Source organism: Columba livia, chromosome 4 (genome assembly GCF_036013475.1).
Source record: "Columba livia isolate bColLiv1 breed racing homer chromosome 4, bColLiv1.pat.W.v2, whole genome shotgun sequence".
In the NCBI taxonomy this organism is placed as follows: domain Eukaryota; kingdom Metazoa; phylum Chordata; class Aves; order Columbiformes; family Columbidae; genus Columba; species Columba livia.
This window is the reverse complement of record NC_088605.1, coordinates 66,562,673-66,580,736: the sequence shown is the minus strand read 5'-3', so window position 1 is coordinate 66,580,736 and position 18,064 is coordinate 66,562,673. Positions and strand designations below refer to the sequence as shown.

At 43.3% G+C, this 18,064-nt stretch overlaps 1 protein-coding gene across 7 annotated transcripts in view; it reads right to left on the bottom strand.

The window, feature by feature from the left end:
* ANXA5 (annexin A5) overlaps positions 1 to 18,064 on the bottom strand; it is a 53,597-nt gene that overhangs the window by 34,199 nt on the left and 1,334 nt on the right. Inside the window, exon 1 of one of the 7 annotated variants that reach the window (XM_065062152.1) lies at positions 10,294 to 10,337. The exons of 5 other annotated variants lie outside the window; for them this stretch is intronic. The gene's annotated coding sequence lies outside the window, so the exon portion shown is untranslated. Of the gene's footprint in view, positions 1 to 3,148; positions 3,257 to 10,293; positions 10,338 to 18,064 lie in introns of those variants that run through there. One more of the 7 variants, XM_065062151.1, reaches the window with a different exon arrangement.

Genomic DNA, 18,064 nt, shown 5'->3' with positions numbered 1-18,064 from the left:
AAAATAGCTACAGTAACATTCGGAGGGGAAGTGAAAACATGAATAATACAAATGATGACTTGTTGAAATCCCTTCCTATATTTCAAAGTACCAGTGATGTTGAAAGCAGCGTAAACCTTATAGAAAACGGGACATCTAGTGGCACTGCCTGGGAATTGCTGCAAGGAGAGACGACGTCTCCTCAAACCCTCTTCTGTGGGTGCACTTGGAGACTGTGCTAAACCGGGGAGGAATAACCGAGATAGTACATAAGAGTCCTCAAAAATCCTGACACACGGTGGAAGTTCATTCCAGGAGTTCATGGGGGGATCAGACAGGTTCAACTTTTTGGATTTTTGTCATAAACCAGCTCATAGCTTTCTTTTCCCCTTCACGCCCCCCCAAAGTGTCAAAAGATTTAGATAAGGCTATCCTGCTGCATCTGAATTACGGGTTCACACATAGAAATACCATGGGTTTGCCATTGTTTGTAGAAAGCTAAAGGAGACAACTCTGGTGTTGGGGAAAAAGAAGGGCTTTCCCCTATACATCCTAGTATTTGATCCCAGAATACTTTTGTTTATTCAGCATTCCCAGCAGCTGTGAGCAGATCCCCTGCTAACACTGCTCTTTTCAGTATAAAACTGATAATAATTACTGAGTAAAATGCTTCATACTGATAGATAGATAGATAATATCATGCCAAGAGTTTGTCTTTAGCACAGGAAAGCTAATTTCTGAGCTGGAAATGGGACCAATACAAATGCAGTAGGTTTAACAGAGGAAAAAAATAAAAGGTCCCAAGGTTTATGTTTTTTTGTCATCAGTCCATAATAAGGCTTGGCATTTAACTTCGGTTTACATGTTGTACATTGAGGAAAGAGATTACATGCATAAGAAACTGCATACTAGAAAATGCTACAGTGGTGATGAACAAATAAGGAGAAAACAGTAAACCTGTAGATCAGTCAGGTTACTTCAGTACAGACTGCAACCAAAACCATCACAATTCATAAGTGCTTCATTTTTCCCTCTGCACTAGCGCTGAAAAGAGCTGCAGTACTTTCTAGCATTCAAATAACTCCCTTTGAAGGAAAGGGGAGAGAAGGATTTTCACAACAGTGAACTGTCTGTACTGTCAAAGCAGATTTCAGTCAAGCAAACATTTCGCAATCTGACATTTGTAAAAAACGTTAAGCAAAACGGCTTTAAATGGTGAATGAGAAATCCAGTCATGCATTCACTATTCTCAGATGACTGGACTAAACTGGAGATACTAGATTAAAAAGAAATACTATTTTAAATTTAACTTCTCTTTAATTAACATTGCGTAGTTCCAGAATTATGCATTTACTTTAAAAGCTGAAGTATTTCTACAGCTCTCAGGTAATACTTTGTTTCTCAGAAGTGCAGGCTGAGACAAGCAAGCAGGTCGGTCTATTACACATCTTCTCACATCAAACAGCTTTGCTCTGTCACAAGCATTTGTTAATGCTTGAGGTCTTTTACTTTCTAAAATGTTGTCACCTTCAGGTTTTCCACAGAGCCTGCCATTACATACGGGGCTGATAGCAGAAAGAGAAGGTTGAAAAGGGAATTTGTTTGGGCACTTAGTGCTACCAGTAAAAGTCAGCAACTTGCTATCAAATGGGGAGGGACTTCCATGGGTTCATTAAGCAAATTTCCCTAATGCATCTGCTAGTAAACCACTGCCCATGTGGCAAAACAAGCCTGTGCCACAGTAAACACTCCTTTCCCCCTCAGCAGCCTCATCTGCCATTCACACAGCAACAGGACAAGAGGGAAAAATGCTGCACCTTCCCCAAAGATCAAATTACAAGCTTTGTTTACCTAGTATTATAACACACTTTCTGGCAGTCTTTCGGGTTTCTGACCAGCATTTAGGCAGCCTATAACAGCGCATGCAGACGTAGCTCTGAGCCTGTTCAGATTTGGCTCCAGGGAATCAGCACGTTGGCTTCAGCCACCAAGGGGCTCAAGGCAGGTGGATCACCTCAGCCCACGCTCAGTTTTGGGAGGCACATGAGCTCCACACTGGTGATCCTCACCGGCGCCTTGCATTGCACCCCTGCTGGTAGGCCTGCATGTTCAGAGCCAGTTTATACCTCCATTTCCCAGCTGAGGAATTTGGGGAGCACAGTTCTGCCAAACATGCACAGCAGCTGGCTGAGGAGGAACAGTGCACACACAGACCAGGTGCAGCACATTTCCCTCCCAGCTTTTTCAGCCTTGTGCAGGGTGACTGAGATCACCTAAGTCTGAGTAAGTTATGGGGATGCAGGGCTGGTGGAAAGCAGTGATAAATCATCTTTTTGCTTATTCTTTGCACAATAACGTATTGCAGACCTCTAACTCCTCCACTAAATATCCATAATCTTTTGACAGCTGAGTCTCCAGGGATTTCACACTTGAATCAGGGCAACAGATAGAGACAGGTCAGTTAAAGCCGACTTCAGTAAAACAGAGCTACAAAACTTAAAGACTTCTATTTAACCAAACTGCACTTTAACACAGAAGTGGTTTACTTCAGCTACTGACAAGTTACCATAAGTCACTCTCAACTAGATTATTTCATTAGAGGTTTATAAAAACACCACAAAGACATGCTCTCTTTTCTCTCTAGTTTTAAATAAAAGGCGGCACCTCATGCTGAGGCAAGACATGCCTGGCTCTGGGAGGGTGCTGAACTGTCCATGCAGCCAGACAGAAAAACTCTGTACTGACACCAAAACTCCTGTGGAAGTGCTGCGTATCTCCCCATGTGCTGACTTGGGGTCCCCCCGCTAAACACTGGTGTTCAGGGCCTCCCTTCCCATGTCCGGTTTGCGGTGGCTGATGCCTCTTTGAGGGTCTGGAGCTGAAGACAAAGGCAACAAGTCTCCTGCACACCCCCAGGGTCTGTCTCATGCCCAGATCTGACAAAAGAGAGCAAGAGAGGTCTCAATATCTAATGCCTTGTAAAACCTCACTATTTTCCTATAAATCATTTGGCTGAAGCAGACAAAGAAAAGCACAAACACATTGCCCTTTACTTCATAGCAGTACCTCACCATACAGGAGTTCTGCTCTCTTCTATTAACCAGAAATCAAGTATAACAAAATACATCTACATGCCACCTGCTTTTCCTGGACCTCCCTGCATCCTTACCTGCTCCTCTCAGCAGACACACACCAAAGCACTGCAGAAGATATCACTGCTGCCCAGGTCAGCAGGCAAGACCTGTGAGACCCCTCCCAAGTCCTCACCTCTCTCTCCAAGAAAGAGACAGCTGTCCCACTCCTCTTAATACCTCAGCTTCTACCCTCCCGTGCAAGTAAATGAGCCACCTCCCCTTCCCCTCTCTCTACTGGCAACACCTGTGTCTCATCCTACTCGCCTCTACCTCTGCCCACCCCTGGCTCCCCCCAGGCTGACCAGCAGCATCCCACAGGGCTCCCAGAAGCAGTCCTGGGCTATCCCCAAGGGTCAGGAAGCTGGCAGGACTGTCATCATATGAAGGTCTGGGCTGGGTTTTGGGAGGCTTTTTTCAGTTTCAACATGAGACTATTGAGTTTTCATCACATGTCTGATGTTACGTGGCATTCATGTCACGAATAAAGGACTGGCTTAAGTACATCAGTCACTCCAAAGAAAGAGAAAACAAAAGAGGAAAAGTATACACCAGTGAGCTTTTCTCCCCAAACAGAACAGCTAAACTTGTCTTCAGCAATCAATCAAAACCCCAGGAAAACCTGTTCTACCAAAGATAGATGATCTTTTGCAAAAGAATGGACACCTTTGAAACTTCATTACTATTCTTTAAGACAACGAGTTGCCTCTTAACAGTCTCCTTAATGCAGCATAAATTTTAATAAGGCGCGCACAGATGACCAGCTACAGTGCAGCTCACAGGCTCTGTAAAGCTTTAAGAAACCAATTCTCTACGGCTCCTTTTACATCCTGCCCTGGTATTGCTGAAAATCTTTCCTGCTAATCACACACAGGAGAAACAGCAGCATGTGTGTGCAGACACCAGGTCTGGTTTTAAGTTTACATCCATCACTCTCTTTCTAGTAATGACTTGTCCCACATCAGCTGCTATAAGACACTTAGACAATCCAAACTGCAGCCAAGCTATGGAATTAATTTTTAGCATTATAGTTGTCTTTTTTTTTTAATCTTGGTGTATTGTGTGTTATGGATCACTTTGTGCAAATATTTTGACATAGCTGACATGCTTTAAAATTATCTAGAAATATTAGTACTGTATCAATTGCAAAATTAGGACTTGTACTATATTATCGGGCACATTGATCATTAAATTATGATATTTTGATAGCACTGATAAAGAAACAGCTCACAGTAGCATTAACTGGTATGAAGGATACCCAGGCATGTGAAGACTCACTTCATTTGGAAGGAGGCAAATAAAACTTAAGTTCAAAATGAAAAAAATATAAGAGTGTGAATACCAGAAATGTCTTGCCCTAGTACTAGAGTTTCCCTTGGATACAGCCTCCACTGCGGCCTTGCGCTAACAGCTCCAGTTTAACAAACCAAAATAAGGTTCACTGCTTTTAGTCACTGTGGCTTGGAAGACTGCCTGCAGCCTGGGAAGATCATTAAGCATCCTTTGCACGACTGCCGAGACACTAGAAGAAAGTGGCCTCCCAGCACAGTGGGCATGGCTCATGTGGCATGCATCTCTCACCCCAATTCAACAATTCATACCGTTTCAGCATATACAGGGCCAAGGCTAAACAGGGGACACTCATGTCCTGGGTCAGACACAGCCTGGGGCCATGAAAACCTAAAGATGGGAGAAAGACCCTTGGATGAGACCTGTCCAAAGCACCAGGCAGGTTGTGGGACACAGGCAGTGAAGGAAGCCCTCACATTTGCTACTATCATCTTTTAACAACCTTTCCAGTTCATATTCTCTCTCCCGGCTGAGCTCCTGAAAATGACATCAGATGCAGACAAATGAGCACTTTTTACTGTACATCCATTTACCTTAAACAGGGAATCCCTTTTTGGCACGGGAACAGACCAAGCTTTTGGTCACCCCATGGCAGTGGTCAGGAGAGAGGGGTTGTGTTAGGAGGTATTTCACTAACTGCTCTTGAAAAAATAAGCATAAGGAAAATAATATCTACAGCAAGGAAAGTGAGGCTTTGTGTTCAGCAGGACATGCATGCTAGAACACACCGGTTTCCAGGTGTTAAATAAGTGTGAGTATGCCTTGGTGATTACAGTAGTCTTCCAGTTAATTCAGCATTTAAAGATATTGAAAACACGACGTCGAATCTTCTTGGAAGAACAGAAGTGTCATTCACTATCACAGAGATTAATAAAGCCTTGTGTACAAGGACTGGAAGAAAAGTAATTCGTTTATCATCTGATATCTTTAGCAACCAGGGACTCAGTCTTTTAACCCTTTTTGCAGACTGTTGTTTCTGTCAAGACAGGTTCAGAAAAAGAGTACAAAACTAATTTCTAAAAAACACACGGAGACAGAAGTAATAAACTAAGCAGACTGATGTCATACATTTAATCCTTGGTTATTTAAAAACAAACAAATAGAAAAAGTGGAATATAATTTTAAGATCATTGTTATTGACATGTTCTGTTCTGAATAAGTTTATTTTTCTGAAATAAAAAAAAATAAAGTACATGCATTTTCAAAGAGAAGTGACCCAAAGCATACCCTGCTGAATTTCACTAGAAGTCACACTGAAAATATATAACATATGGATTTGTGATGACCACTTCAGATGGTCCATCACATTCTGTACTGAAAGCTTTGTGCGTTCAGAGTCTTTTCCAGCTGAGAAAAAAAGGATCAGGTCTTTCTGTGCAAGATGCAACCGCAAGACCTTGATTAACTACCTTCTTCCCTTTCAAACTTCTCCCTTCTATTACGGGATCTAGTGAGCTCTCTGAAAATTGAAACAGGTTTGTATCCAACCACCCAAATCCAGGAGATGAGACTCTCAAACTAGCACCGAGGTTTCTGAGCATGACACCATTCACAGGAGCAAGTGACTCAGCTCAGATGTGCCAGCACACCTGGATGGAAAACCTGTTTGGCTGAAGTCACACCAAGGCACCTCAAAACATATCTTAAATGACCGTCAGAGTTTTGACAGCCCTCCACAGAGGTGCTATTTTTAAAGTGAAATTTGAGACGTGCAATGACATTTGAAGGGAAGCAAAAGAACAAAGAGTTTCTCAGGAATGCTAAGAAGTTAAAGCTACTGAGTAGGTCTTGCACAGCTGCGGCTGTAAGCAGAGCTATACTACTTGTCACTGTGAAAATACTCATATCAAATTAACCACCAGAAAAATAAATAGGTTGTTGTATTTGTTTTAGAGTATTTGCAAATGCCCATATAGGACATTCCTGGCATAATTCTGCAGGTCTCACCAGAAACTATTTGGGTCCACTGAACCTTCGTATCTTTTAATCTAGAGATGGGAAAAGGTCTGATTACATAGTTGTAAAAGATTGTATCTTCATAAAAGCACAGCTATATCCGCTCTTGTGCGCTGTCTAGTTTTCAACATACGATCATTGAGCTTTGTGTGTTTTCCTTGGGAGAACGTCTTCACTTAACACACCTCATCATCAAGTGCTTTCTCCTGCTATTGGTTCTACTAGTCCCTATCTATAGTCTGTGTCATTATGCCTAGTTATAGATGATGCTAAATAAGTCATTTTCTTCCTCAGTATGTATATATTTCAAGTATTTGCAGATGATTGTATTCCCTTATAGCTGCCAGCTAACAAAAGCATACATATTAAACTATTTTATTCTTTCTTTCTAAATTTCCCAAAGGCATTTAATTGCTCTTACATGAATTCCCTCTGGTAATCAACAACAGCCTGGTAATGAGGTGCCCTGGCAGCACCTGGCAGCTTAGGGCTGAACAGAAAAGAGACTTTACCCCCTCCTAGGACATGGCAGCTGTGCCTGTGCAGCTCAGCAACACACAGGACACTTTTGCTGCTTTGCAGACTCACCATTAATTTATTACTAATGATCACATCTTGTATTTCTCTCACCCTCCAGTTTATTTGTTTACATGTTCCCAAGATGATTCACCTGCCTAATCTTCTATAGCCTTCGGATTACTTCTGTCTCTCAACACTGATTAAACAAAATGATGCACATCTTTTGTTGTGAAGTTGAACACTGGAAATTGAGAAACTCCCCAGAAGAGCTGTGGACAGTGGGACAGGCGCTCTCTGCACATGAGGTGGCCTGCCCTCCTCTTTGAGCAAAAAGACAGGGGCTACCAGCAGGGGCTACTGTGATACTGTGATTAATCTCCATTTGGAAAAGGAAAAAAAAACAACAGATATAACCTCAGCAAAGAAGGGCTTGAGCTCTATTCACCTTTCTGCCCTGTGACCATACCACTGGATGGAAATGTGTTGCCTCCACGGCTGTGCCCTAAAATCTGTATGAAGAAATGGAAATTAGTTTGAATGGTGCACATGTTTGATGGCACTGGTGTGTGTGATATCAAAGAGCCCCCCTGGTTGTCCTTCCAAATTACACTGCAGGTGACAGCATTGAAATATGGAGATTACTTTCAAGGAGCACTCATCTTACTTGCAATGGAAGTTTAGGGTATTTATTCCTGCACTGCAATATTTCTGCAATTAGGACATTTTAGATGCAGTACTAGTACCAACACAAGACAAAACAAAGAGCTGATAATCCTCCGACTTCCAAATGTTTAACTGAGTAACTGCCCAAACCTTTTCTATTGCATTGCATTGATGTAAAAATGCATATATGTCAGAGGAAAATAACCTCTTTGTTTCCACTTTCCAAATAAAGGTAACTCAAGCTGTGCCCTGTCAGTCACATTTGTGAAGAGTCATTATACAAATCAGATTATCTCTATTTCATTCAATACAGTAAGTATAAAGTGCTTCTGCAAATCAAGTTATTAAAAGTGCCCCTACCATTCACATTATTTGAAATACTTCAGGGCTACTAATCTCCAAAGTCAGCTGGGTATAAAGGTGATCTCTTTGTACTCATTTATAATATGCTTCACAGTTTTATGGCTACTTATATTAAGTGAGCAAAGCCATTAGCCACTCTTCTTTCTAATCAGTGACATGGGGCTAAAGTCATCCTCACAGAGAAAGAATAAGAAAACCACACACATAGGAGGTTGATGGGTCTTAAGAAGAAAACCTAAACAGTACTTTTTTCTCATCATCTTCCCTTGACTTTGAAAAAGCCCACCCAAAATGCAGAAAGGCAATAGGGGCAAAAGGAGGAGGCACAGCAGGACTGGAAAGAATCGAGGCTCTGGCTCCCTCCTGTGCACACGCTCTGCGGGGATTTGACAGATAGACTTTCCTTTAGCCAAGCTGAATTTGACCATGTCACCCTGAAACCCTCCCGACACAGGAGCATGCTGGGCACAGGGAAGCGCTGCTGGTCCTGCCTGCATGGCCTGGTTACGGCTCCTTGGCAAGCAGGACCGTGTGCTGCAACAGGCTGTATAGGAGATGACGGGGTTCATAATGATGCAAATAAGAGACAGAGCATGTAACAGTTTCAAAAGTTTGTGATGGAAAGCTGGGGCCAGCCAAAGGGAAGAAGAGCCAGAGCAATGCCAATACCCTTCGGAGGAGGGCCTTTCCCACTTGTTTTTAATGTTACCCCTGCACCCTTGACAGGTTCTTCCCCCTATGCTGACTTTACTTAGCAGTGAGCAGAAGGAAATTCACTGCAGCAAGGGCTGGGGAGCTGGAATATCATATGGGTGCTGTGGCCTCTAACAGTGGCCTCATCTCCACGGTGTGCTGCCTTGCAACAGAGAAATGTGCAGCAGGAATAAGGCAGGCCATGTACCCAGAGGTACTTGTTCGAATTAGCAGCACTCTGCTCTGTAAAATATACCCCATGGCAATGCTGGAGACCCAGCTGCCTGCTCTTCTGCAGCTCAACTGCCCCAACAGCTGCCATCTAATGTGGCCTAAAAAAAAGCCCAAACCCCATGCATTTAAACAGGAACACCAGCTCTATAGTACTTCTGAAATATTTTCTTTTTCCCAAGCCTACTGCACAGGTGTTAGCATCTATCCTTAATTTCTCTACATGTCTTTCGTGGAAGAACAAATCTATGTCCACCCTTTGCCATAGTGCAGAAACTCTCTTGAGAGCTTAACCTCCTTGCCCCTCCATACGTCCAACGTGGTTCACTTTGGTCTCTGACAGTTGCCATCCCAACGGCTCAGTAACCTCAAGCCCATCACAGTGCATTACCAACCAGCCTCCCTTTGACTCATGGCCCCAGCAGGTATCTATGTGCCATTCTAACTGTCAAGTCATTCCCAAATCCTCCTCTCATAGATTTTTGTACTGCTAAATGTGGGAATGGTGAGAGGCTTTCAGAAATAAATGACTGGATCAAAACTTATGTCAGGGCACAGGTCATACGCAGCCACAGAGCTCACACTTGGTTGAGCTCTCTCGCTGAAAGCCGCCATAGTACAAGAGAGCTATCAAAAACAACACTGTGTTTTCTCCCTCAAGCACAAGATTCCTAGAGCTCCAGAGTCTGAGTTGCTTCCTCTGTGCCCCACCAATGCCCAGCGCAGGGAGCACCATGCCCCAGGCCTTCCTAGCCACACCGTGTGGGCACTGGCCCCTGGCAACACCTGGGGAACAGCAGCTGCTGTGCTGGGGCCAGAGCGGTCCCTGGGGACATCAGGGACAGGGAGACATCAGCTCTAAGATGTTGCCTGGTCTATCCCCACCTGTAGGGAGTGAAGCCTACTTAGCATTTTAATCATATGTGGGAATAACTCCTGTGGAATAAAAGGAGGAAAACTGGGTTAGATGTGGTCAAAGTTAAAAAAAAAAAAAAAAAAAAGTAATTTAAAAAGATGACGGTCTGCTTCTGCATTGGAAAACACTAAACTTAAAAATGCTCTAATAGGTCAAATTCTGATCTCTCTATGCCAAAGAAGTAAAGTTGAAGTAATGTCTCCTGCAAAGAGAGCCCGAGGGGAGTTTTCTACTTCGTTACAAAGTAAAAGCTGCAAGGCAAGCTCACCGTCAAATTTAATCTGAATTTTGAGATGCAAACGAAGTCGCTCTAGGGAAAGCGGGCGCCCAGAGGGCGGTCGGTGCCGCGGGGAGGGAGCGCTTCAGCGGCGTAAGGGGGCAGAGCAGGAGCCGCGGAGCGCGCCCGGCCGGTGCCTTCCCAGGGGACGCGGTGAAGAGGGGCAGTCCCCGTCCCTCCCTGCCTCTCGCCGCCTGGAGAAGCGGCGGACTCACCTGCGGGGCGGTCCGAGGCGGCGGCGACGGGCGGCTCACAGCTCCCGACACGCAGCCCGGGGCTGGCGCGGCGGCGGCGCGGAGGGGCACCTTGGGCGCTGCCCGCCGAGCCCCGCAGCTGCCGGAGGAGCAGGCAGAGCAGCAGCAGCAGCAGCAGCAAGAGGAGGAGGAAGAGCGCCAGGTAGAGGAGCAGGTTGAGCTCCCACTCCATGCCGCCTGCTGCCCGGCACGGCACGACTCCCCGCGGACCGCCCGGTGCTGATACCGGTGGCAGCCGAGCCGCCGCTCCTCTCGCGGCCCAAAGCCTCCTCCCCTGCGGCAGGGCGGCCGGCGTGCAGAGAGAGGGACTGGGCGGAGGGGCTGCGGGCCGGGAGGACCGTGGAGCCAGTCCTGCTTTTAGCCCGCGACTCTGTAGCACCTCCCTGCCCGGGCAGGACCGGAGGGCACCGGGGCGGTGGGTGCGGAAGGTACCGTGTCTGCCACGCACCCACCTCGGCGGCTGCGAGGTCTGGGCCCTCGGTCAGAGCAGGAGCACGATGGCCGTGCTCCCTGGGTGCAAGTGCTCTCGTACAAAAACGATGCTCCGAGACCACTCGTGACCGCCAAACGAAGCTCGCTGGGGTGACTCACTTCGAAACTGAGCGTCCCATCCAAACTGAAATGACGACATAGTGGTACCCACAGTCAGCATCCATCCTCCCTACCGCCCCCCCTCACGTTTCACACACCTCCACCCGCCCTGAACTTCCCTGCTTTCAGAAAAATGTCCCTCTCCTTTAAGACATTTGACAACCATCCCCTGGACTGGAACAAAACCACTTCTCAGATATTCCCACAAGAATAGAAAAGTTACTCAGATTTTCAGCTATTTGGCTCACATTTTGGTGAACAATTTAATTGTGATGGACTCGCTCTGACTTTTGCTTTGAAGGTGATGAAAAAACATACTTTAAAAATACCTGATATCCTATCTCGGACTGTATTGCTAACATTTGGCTGTCGGTCAGGTAACAGAGCCACCACCCTTAGAGCCAAGCGACACACCAGGGTTAGATCTGTCACAATCCGGTGGCTCCTGCGCCTGCTTTCAGAAGCACCCTGCTCAGTGCATGAGCCTCCAGATGTGAAAACAGGTTACAGAGGAGCATAACAGCCGTGGTGCCTCACGGGCCCCCTCAGGATAGTGGCACCCCAATCAGACAAAAAGAAACATATTTCACATTCTCAAACTATTGCATCTAACCTCCATCTACTCTCTGCTCCCCCAAAACCACCAGTGCTCTGAGGCTGCAGGAGAGCAGACGAGGCAAAGGGGGTGGAGTGCTGTCAGTTTACTGCTGTCCTCAGAGAAAACCCTACTTGCACTTTTTGGATACCACCTGTCCACATGATTCACCTCAGCCCAAATCACATCCCCAATGCCTCCATGGACTGATAAGCATCGGTACTGAAATGTCAGAGAGTGAACATAAGCACTGCTGCATATATTGCATATTTTGTCAGGACCACAGAAAGCGTGTTACTTCCTGAAGAAATACATCAAAAACGCATAAATCCTGCTTCAAAAAGCCTATCAAATTCTTACATTATTATCAGTGCAAGTTTGAGCTAAGGAGATAACTAGGTATTGAATCACCATTTATACTAAATCTTCTATCTTCCTCTGAACCTCTATAATACTACTTCATAATAATGTTCAATAAACAATTCGAAGCAACTTATGAACATGATCATTCACCCCCTCTTGAAGTAGCAAAAATTCATTCTGAGTTCTTCATCAATACTGTAGAAAACATTCTCTGGCAGAAGAAGGAAAGGTTGGCATTGATCATTCTCCAGTGCTCATACATGCCAGCTCTGTATTCTCTCAGGCACAATAATTATCTTGTATTATTAGTGAGGAACTGAACTACTCAGAACACACGTTTCTTATCAGCAGTTGTTCATGAGGAATTAAGGATTAGGATCTTTGGGAAACACAGCAGGATTAATGCTTGCATTTGATATGCACAGAATATTGATCAAAAGGGCCATAAAAGCCTGGTCTTATGCAAGAGATAGACTGCCTTGTGAGGGGGCGTCATACACATTAGCAGGTACATCTAAAACATGCTTTTACACTTTAACAATGACTGTGTTTTAAGATAGAATTGAAAATATGAAATTGTATTTTAAATCAGCTGAATCAACAAAAATATACATTGTATGGGGGTTTGTTTGGGGGGTTTATGACCAAAACAGAATTCTGAAATTTCTTAAAGCAGTAGGGAAGAGAAATAGTTAATCTTCTTTTACTATTGAAATGTTTTATGATCACATAACTAAATAATGCAGGCTGTTTCTTGTAGTCTGTAGAATAAAGTGTAACATGCAACCTAAATAAGCAGGAATGGTAGCATTCTTCCCCAATCCTTACTCCTCATATAAAGAAGCAGGAAGGCTCTAGAGAAAGACAAGAACAGAATCACTCAGTAGAGGCATATGCATAAATTTTCTAGAACTTGTCTTCTCAATTAAAATAAGCATTTTAGTATCAATATTTATTAGTCTCAAAAGAGGTAATCTATATAGAACAACAAAACTATTTGCTTGGAAAAGATTATGACTTCCAGTGTTTCAAGTAACCAGGAGGTGAAGATTAATTTCTGTTTTTTAACAGACACTTGGAAGCTGAATAAGCAGAAGAAATAATTGAAGAGAGTCATTCCGATTTAATGGCTTAAGTTGATTAGTTATTATTTATGCCACTTATCCTGGGGCTGGTGATATCGCTGTTTCTGTACTTGCATCAAGACATGCTGTTCTCACACAGTTACAGCTGGCACTGCTGTGCACTCAGTCAGATTTTCCTTGTGTGTTTGTAACCAACAGTATGTATTAATTCAGTGATCACCCTGAGTCATGATGGTGCTTTGGAGAATCTGGGAATGGGGGTGATACTGGTTTGTTAGACCTGCAAAGCTGGGCAGATTCAATTCATAGGCAGTAGAAATCCAGATGAAGATACCCAAGTGCCCTGTAGAAACTTCTTCACAGAATCACAGAATGTTAGGGAGTGGAAGGGACCTCAAAAGCTCATCCAGTCCAATCTCCCTGCTAGAGCAGGAACACCCAGATGAGGTAACACAGGAATGTGTCCAGGCAGGTTTTGAATGTCTCCAGAGAAGGAGATTCCACCATCTCCCTGGGCAGCCTGTTCCAGTGTCTGTCACCCTCACTGAGAAGTTGTTTCTTCTCAAATTTAAGTGGAACCTCCTGTGTTCCAGTTTGAACCCATTACCCCTTGTCCTATCATTGGTTATCATCAAGAAGAGCCTGGCTCCATCCTCATGACACTCACCCTTTACATATTTATAAACATTAATGAGGTCACCCCTCAGTCTCCTCCAAGCTAAAGAGACCCAGCTCCCTCAGCCTTTCCTCCTAATGGAGATGCTCCACTCCCTTGATCATCTTTGTTGCCCTGTGCTGGACTCTCTCCAGCAGTTCCCTGTCCTTCTGGAACTGAGGGGCCCAGAACTGGACACAATATTTCAGGTGTGGTCTCACCAGGGCAGAGTAAAGGGGAAGGAGAACCTCTCTGACCTACTGACCACCCCCTTCTAAAACACCCCAGGATACCATTGGTCTTCCTGGCCACAAGGGCACAGTGCTGGCTCATGGTCATCCTGCTGTCCCCCAGGACCCTCAGGTCCCTTTCCCCTACCCAGTTAAGGCTACCATGAAAAGAGAAGAACAATCTTTTATTTATTTTTATTAGGCCACAAAATGTGGTTGGTGGAAGCTTGCTGTCAAGATGCTGAGATTCTGAGGCAGTTTGTTTTTTTCCTTCGCTCCTCAAATGTGATTTTCCCTTGTGGCTCAGTTCAGTAAGATAATCCAATTCAAGCATTTCAGCCTGCAGACCATTCATCTCAAACAAAGAAATGCTTCCATGTGAGCACAATAGATCATTAGGTTCTTCTTTCTGAGAATTCCTGCTTTAGCCTAAGTGCCTGTGATTTATTCACTCATTAATTCACTTTGCAGTGTAACACATTCATTCCTTTTCTTTCTGGTTTCAAACACCAAGACTATTTCTATTACTTGATTACGATTTTAACTCTGCCTTTCACCATACAGATATGCAGTAATTGCTCAACTTTTATTTCATTAACCTATTACGTTGACCTTATTTTCCATATAGCCTGCTTCAGATTTCCCATGCTGTGATTTTATGCCTCCTTAATTTGCACATGAAATTCTTTACCCTTCCTAGTACATGCACAGGCACAAAATATGCCAAGTAGACTTTGTGCAAAGAAGATGGCATGAATCAAGGAAGATGTCTGATATCCAACCCCCACACACGACTTGGTGCCTCTGGAGTCACATCCAGCTCCTACTGAAATTCACTATCAACTTCTGTGCATTAATCTTGAACACAACTGGCCTCAGAAGCAAAAATCCACTATAACTGCCTCCCCAGCAATAGAGGTAAAATTAGCACTTCTGGAAATGTTTCTGACAGAATATGTATTGGTGCCAGAAAACCTAATGCACATGACTGACAACACTGTAGAGTGCTCTGGTTTAGCATCAAAACTGTGACTCCTTTAAAAATATTGTTTTATCAAAGCTGTTATAAAACTTCTTTTGCAAAAATAATAATAATAATTTTTAAAAGCTATCATGATCGTTTGCTAGGAAACAAGACTGCAACTCCTCACCAGCCCAAACACTCAGTTGCTCACTTCTGTCAAGGGGAGTGATGCCAAAGGGCACTTTGACACCAGCCTGACAGGTCAAGGCAGGTGACTGTTCACTGGGAAAGCGGGGATGGGAGTTTTTCACAAGCTAACCTCAAGCACAAATCTCAGCATATGCCCAAATTGACATTTCTGTAATTGATGGAGAGTAACACTATTTAGAAGGCTCCTACAAACACCACAAACACTTTTATGGTTGTGGTGAGTAACTGAAAAAAATGTAATGGAAAATGGTCTTATTTTTAAAGGAAAATGCCATGCTTTACAGAATTGATTTTCATTTTGACTGCTCTACTAAGTAACCAGTTTGAGTAAAAATTCCAGTGTCTATAAAGCTTGCAAGAATAGTGCATTTTAATCTATGTGAATGAATTGTTCAGTAATAAATCTATTTTCAGATTTCAATTATCTTTCTTAATGGGTAGGCAATGTAAACACTTTTTTTTTAAGAGTATCTAAGTGATTTTAAATATTACCACTCTACTGCAAAACGTGCAAATTACAACATAACAAAACCATGCTACTGAATGAGAATCAAGTACAATGGATTAATTTATCATTACTAAGCTAGGCAAAATGCTAAATGAATAACACAGTGAAAGCTAAATACTCAAGGAAGCCCTTTTCTGATCAATATCTGAACTGTTGTATTACTCAGTGCAGAATGTCCCATTTAAGTGTGAAGTTCAACCCCATCCCCTCTTCTGCAAAGCTAGCAGAGCCATCTAAGCTATAAAATGCTTAAGTTCAATTGCTTGCCAACTATGATGGAACTGACTACAAACACTAATGTTCTATTTTCCTCACCTGGAGCACAAATACCAGTGATTCCAAATGGAGCTGATAGCAAGCAATTAGCTAGGACTCTACGCTCCTTTAAGCCAATGCACATAAGAAGAAATTAACCTGAAATTCTTGTGAATCAAAGATCTGAAATCAAAGGTTGGGTCTTCAGAGTCCATTTCTTCTAAAAAAAGTAGATGGTCTCGCTCACCTTTTAGGATAATTGCCTATTTACTCATTATAATGATTGCCAACATTACACTTATCCTCTTATCCAGGAAGTTGTACTTTTCCCTTCAAAATAAAACCAGAGGAAAGGGTGGAAAGAAATAGTACACTAAACTGGATTTAATGTGGGTTACTGCAAGAAAGATGGAGATTATTCATTGAAGAGAAGTGCTTATACCAATGTCCCTTGCACTGTACTCAAGCAAGGTACAACTTCTTAGAAAGACTTCCCTGCTTGCAAAATTAGCCTTACCATGTGTCCTGGTTTTGTTAAAAAAGAGACTAGTTTCTCTTTTAGTGAATATTTCTTTCAGCTAAGTTCTTCTAAGTAACTGCACTTTTCTGAATTTGGCTGCATGTTTTTCAGACAGGAGCTGATAAAAGTAGCAATGGAATGCAGAAGAGGCCCAGGCTTAGATTTATTACTATGGCAGCCAAGGTTACTGATAAATTTTGCACGTCCCATCAGTGAGGAGGAGGTATTTGCAAGGAGGGGCAGACAGAACAGGTGACTAAAATTGACCAACTGAGTATTCCATCCCATACATCATACACCCTATAAAAGTGGGAGATCACAAGGGTCTCACTCTCTTTGACCATGGTCAGCATCTGAGGAGGACCCTGCCTGTCATGCCTGTGATCTGAGGTCTCGTTCCAGACCCTGCATCCCTGAGTCCAGTTCCGGTTTGCTGCAGAGTCCAGCCCAGGACTTCCAGGTGCCTGCCCTGCAGCCGCTGGAGTGACGCCAACTTTGGGAAATTCAAGATTGGTTTTGTATATTTTGTATTATTTTCTCTATTTATTAATAGCACTAGTAAAGCTTTTTTATCTTTTCTAACTTGCAAGTCCCTCTCCCTTTTCCTCCTAATCCTTTTCCTTACTGTGGGGGGGAGATTAACAGAGAGCATCTGCTGCAGTTTATTGTCACCCTGCAGCAAATGGTGACACCATGCCTGTACAGCCTTTGCCTGCTGTTCAATAAACATCTGCATTTTTCAATGCAAAAAAAAAAAAAAAAGGCAATGCTTTCAGCGTGCACTACATCTTGCTGTATACTGACAAAACGGCATAGTAAGGCACTATGTCCCACCACTTTTCATGTTAAATGTTTCATTAAGACATCTTTTCTTGCTTGTAAGCTGTCAGCTTTCCAAGATTCTGAAGTTTAAACTGCTATCTATCCTTGTTGCCTCTCATCACCACCAATCATCTGACCACCTGCCAGATCAGGTCTCTAGTGAAACCTCTGCAACCTCACTGATTTTGTGGATTTTTGGACGGCCATTTAATCTGAATTTGGAAACAAGACATATATGTGTAGCTAGTTAATTTCTATTGAGCCACTTCAGCTGTGCATGCCAGATAGAAATACTTAATACTGCTCCTACCACTAACATCAGTACTTTTGAATACACACAGGACTCAGATTCAGAGGAATGAGATGTCTCATTTAAATCAAGCACAGCAACTTTGCAGCATTGAATTAACAGCTGAAGTCCCTCATGGGAGACTTTAGCCACCTTATTATCTGCTGAAAGCGCAACACTGCTGGACTGTATTTACCAAGCAAATTCTGTTCACTGAGATGTAAAAAAGATTTCTGACTCTTTTTATATTAAAAAATGACAGAAATATTTCACAAACCTGCTTCCCGCAAATACTATGACTTACAACATGGGTGAAAATGGGGTCCTAATAAGCATACCACCAAATACAGAATGATAGTACACAAAAGATGCAAGAAAAAGTATCCAAAGAGATAATTAATGGCTTTAGCTTGGGTTTACTTCATTATGCAAACAAAATACTTCTTCAACACAACCGCAGTATATGAAATTTCTAGTGAGTTTCCACGAAAGCAACACAAAGACTTCAGTAAAATAAATTAAATGTATCGGTGTGATAGCAAATGACTTATAGTAATATATTGGGCAAAAAGTTTAAATTAGACATTCAAAATGCAAAGCTTACAGCTACATCCTGCTTCTTTCAGAAGTCTGCTTTATTAGTTA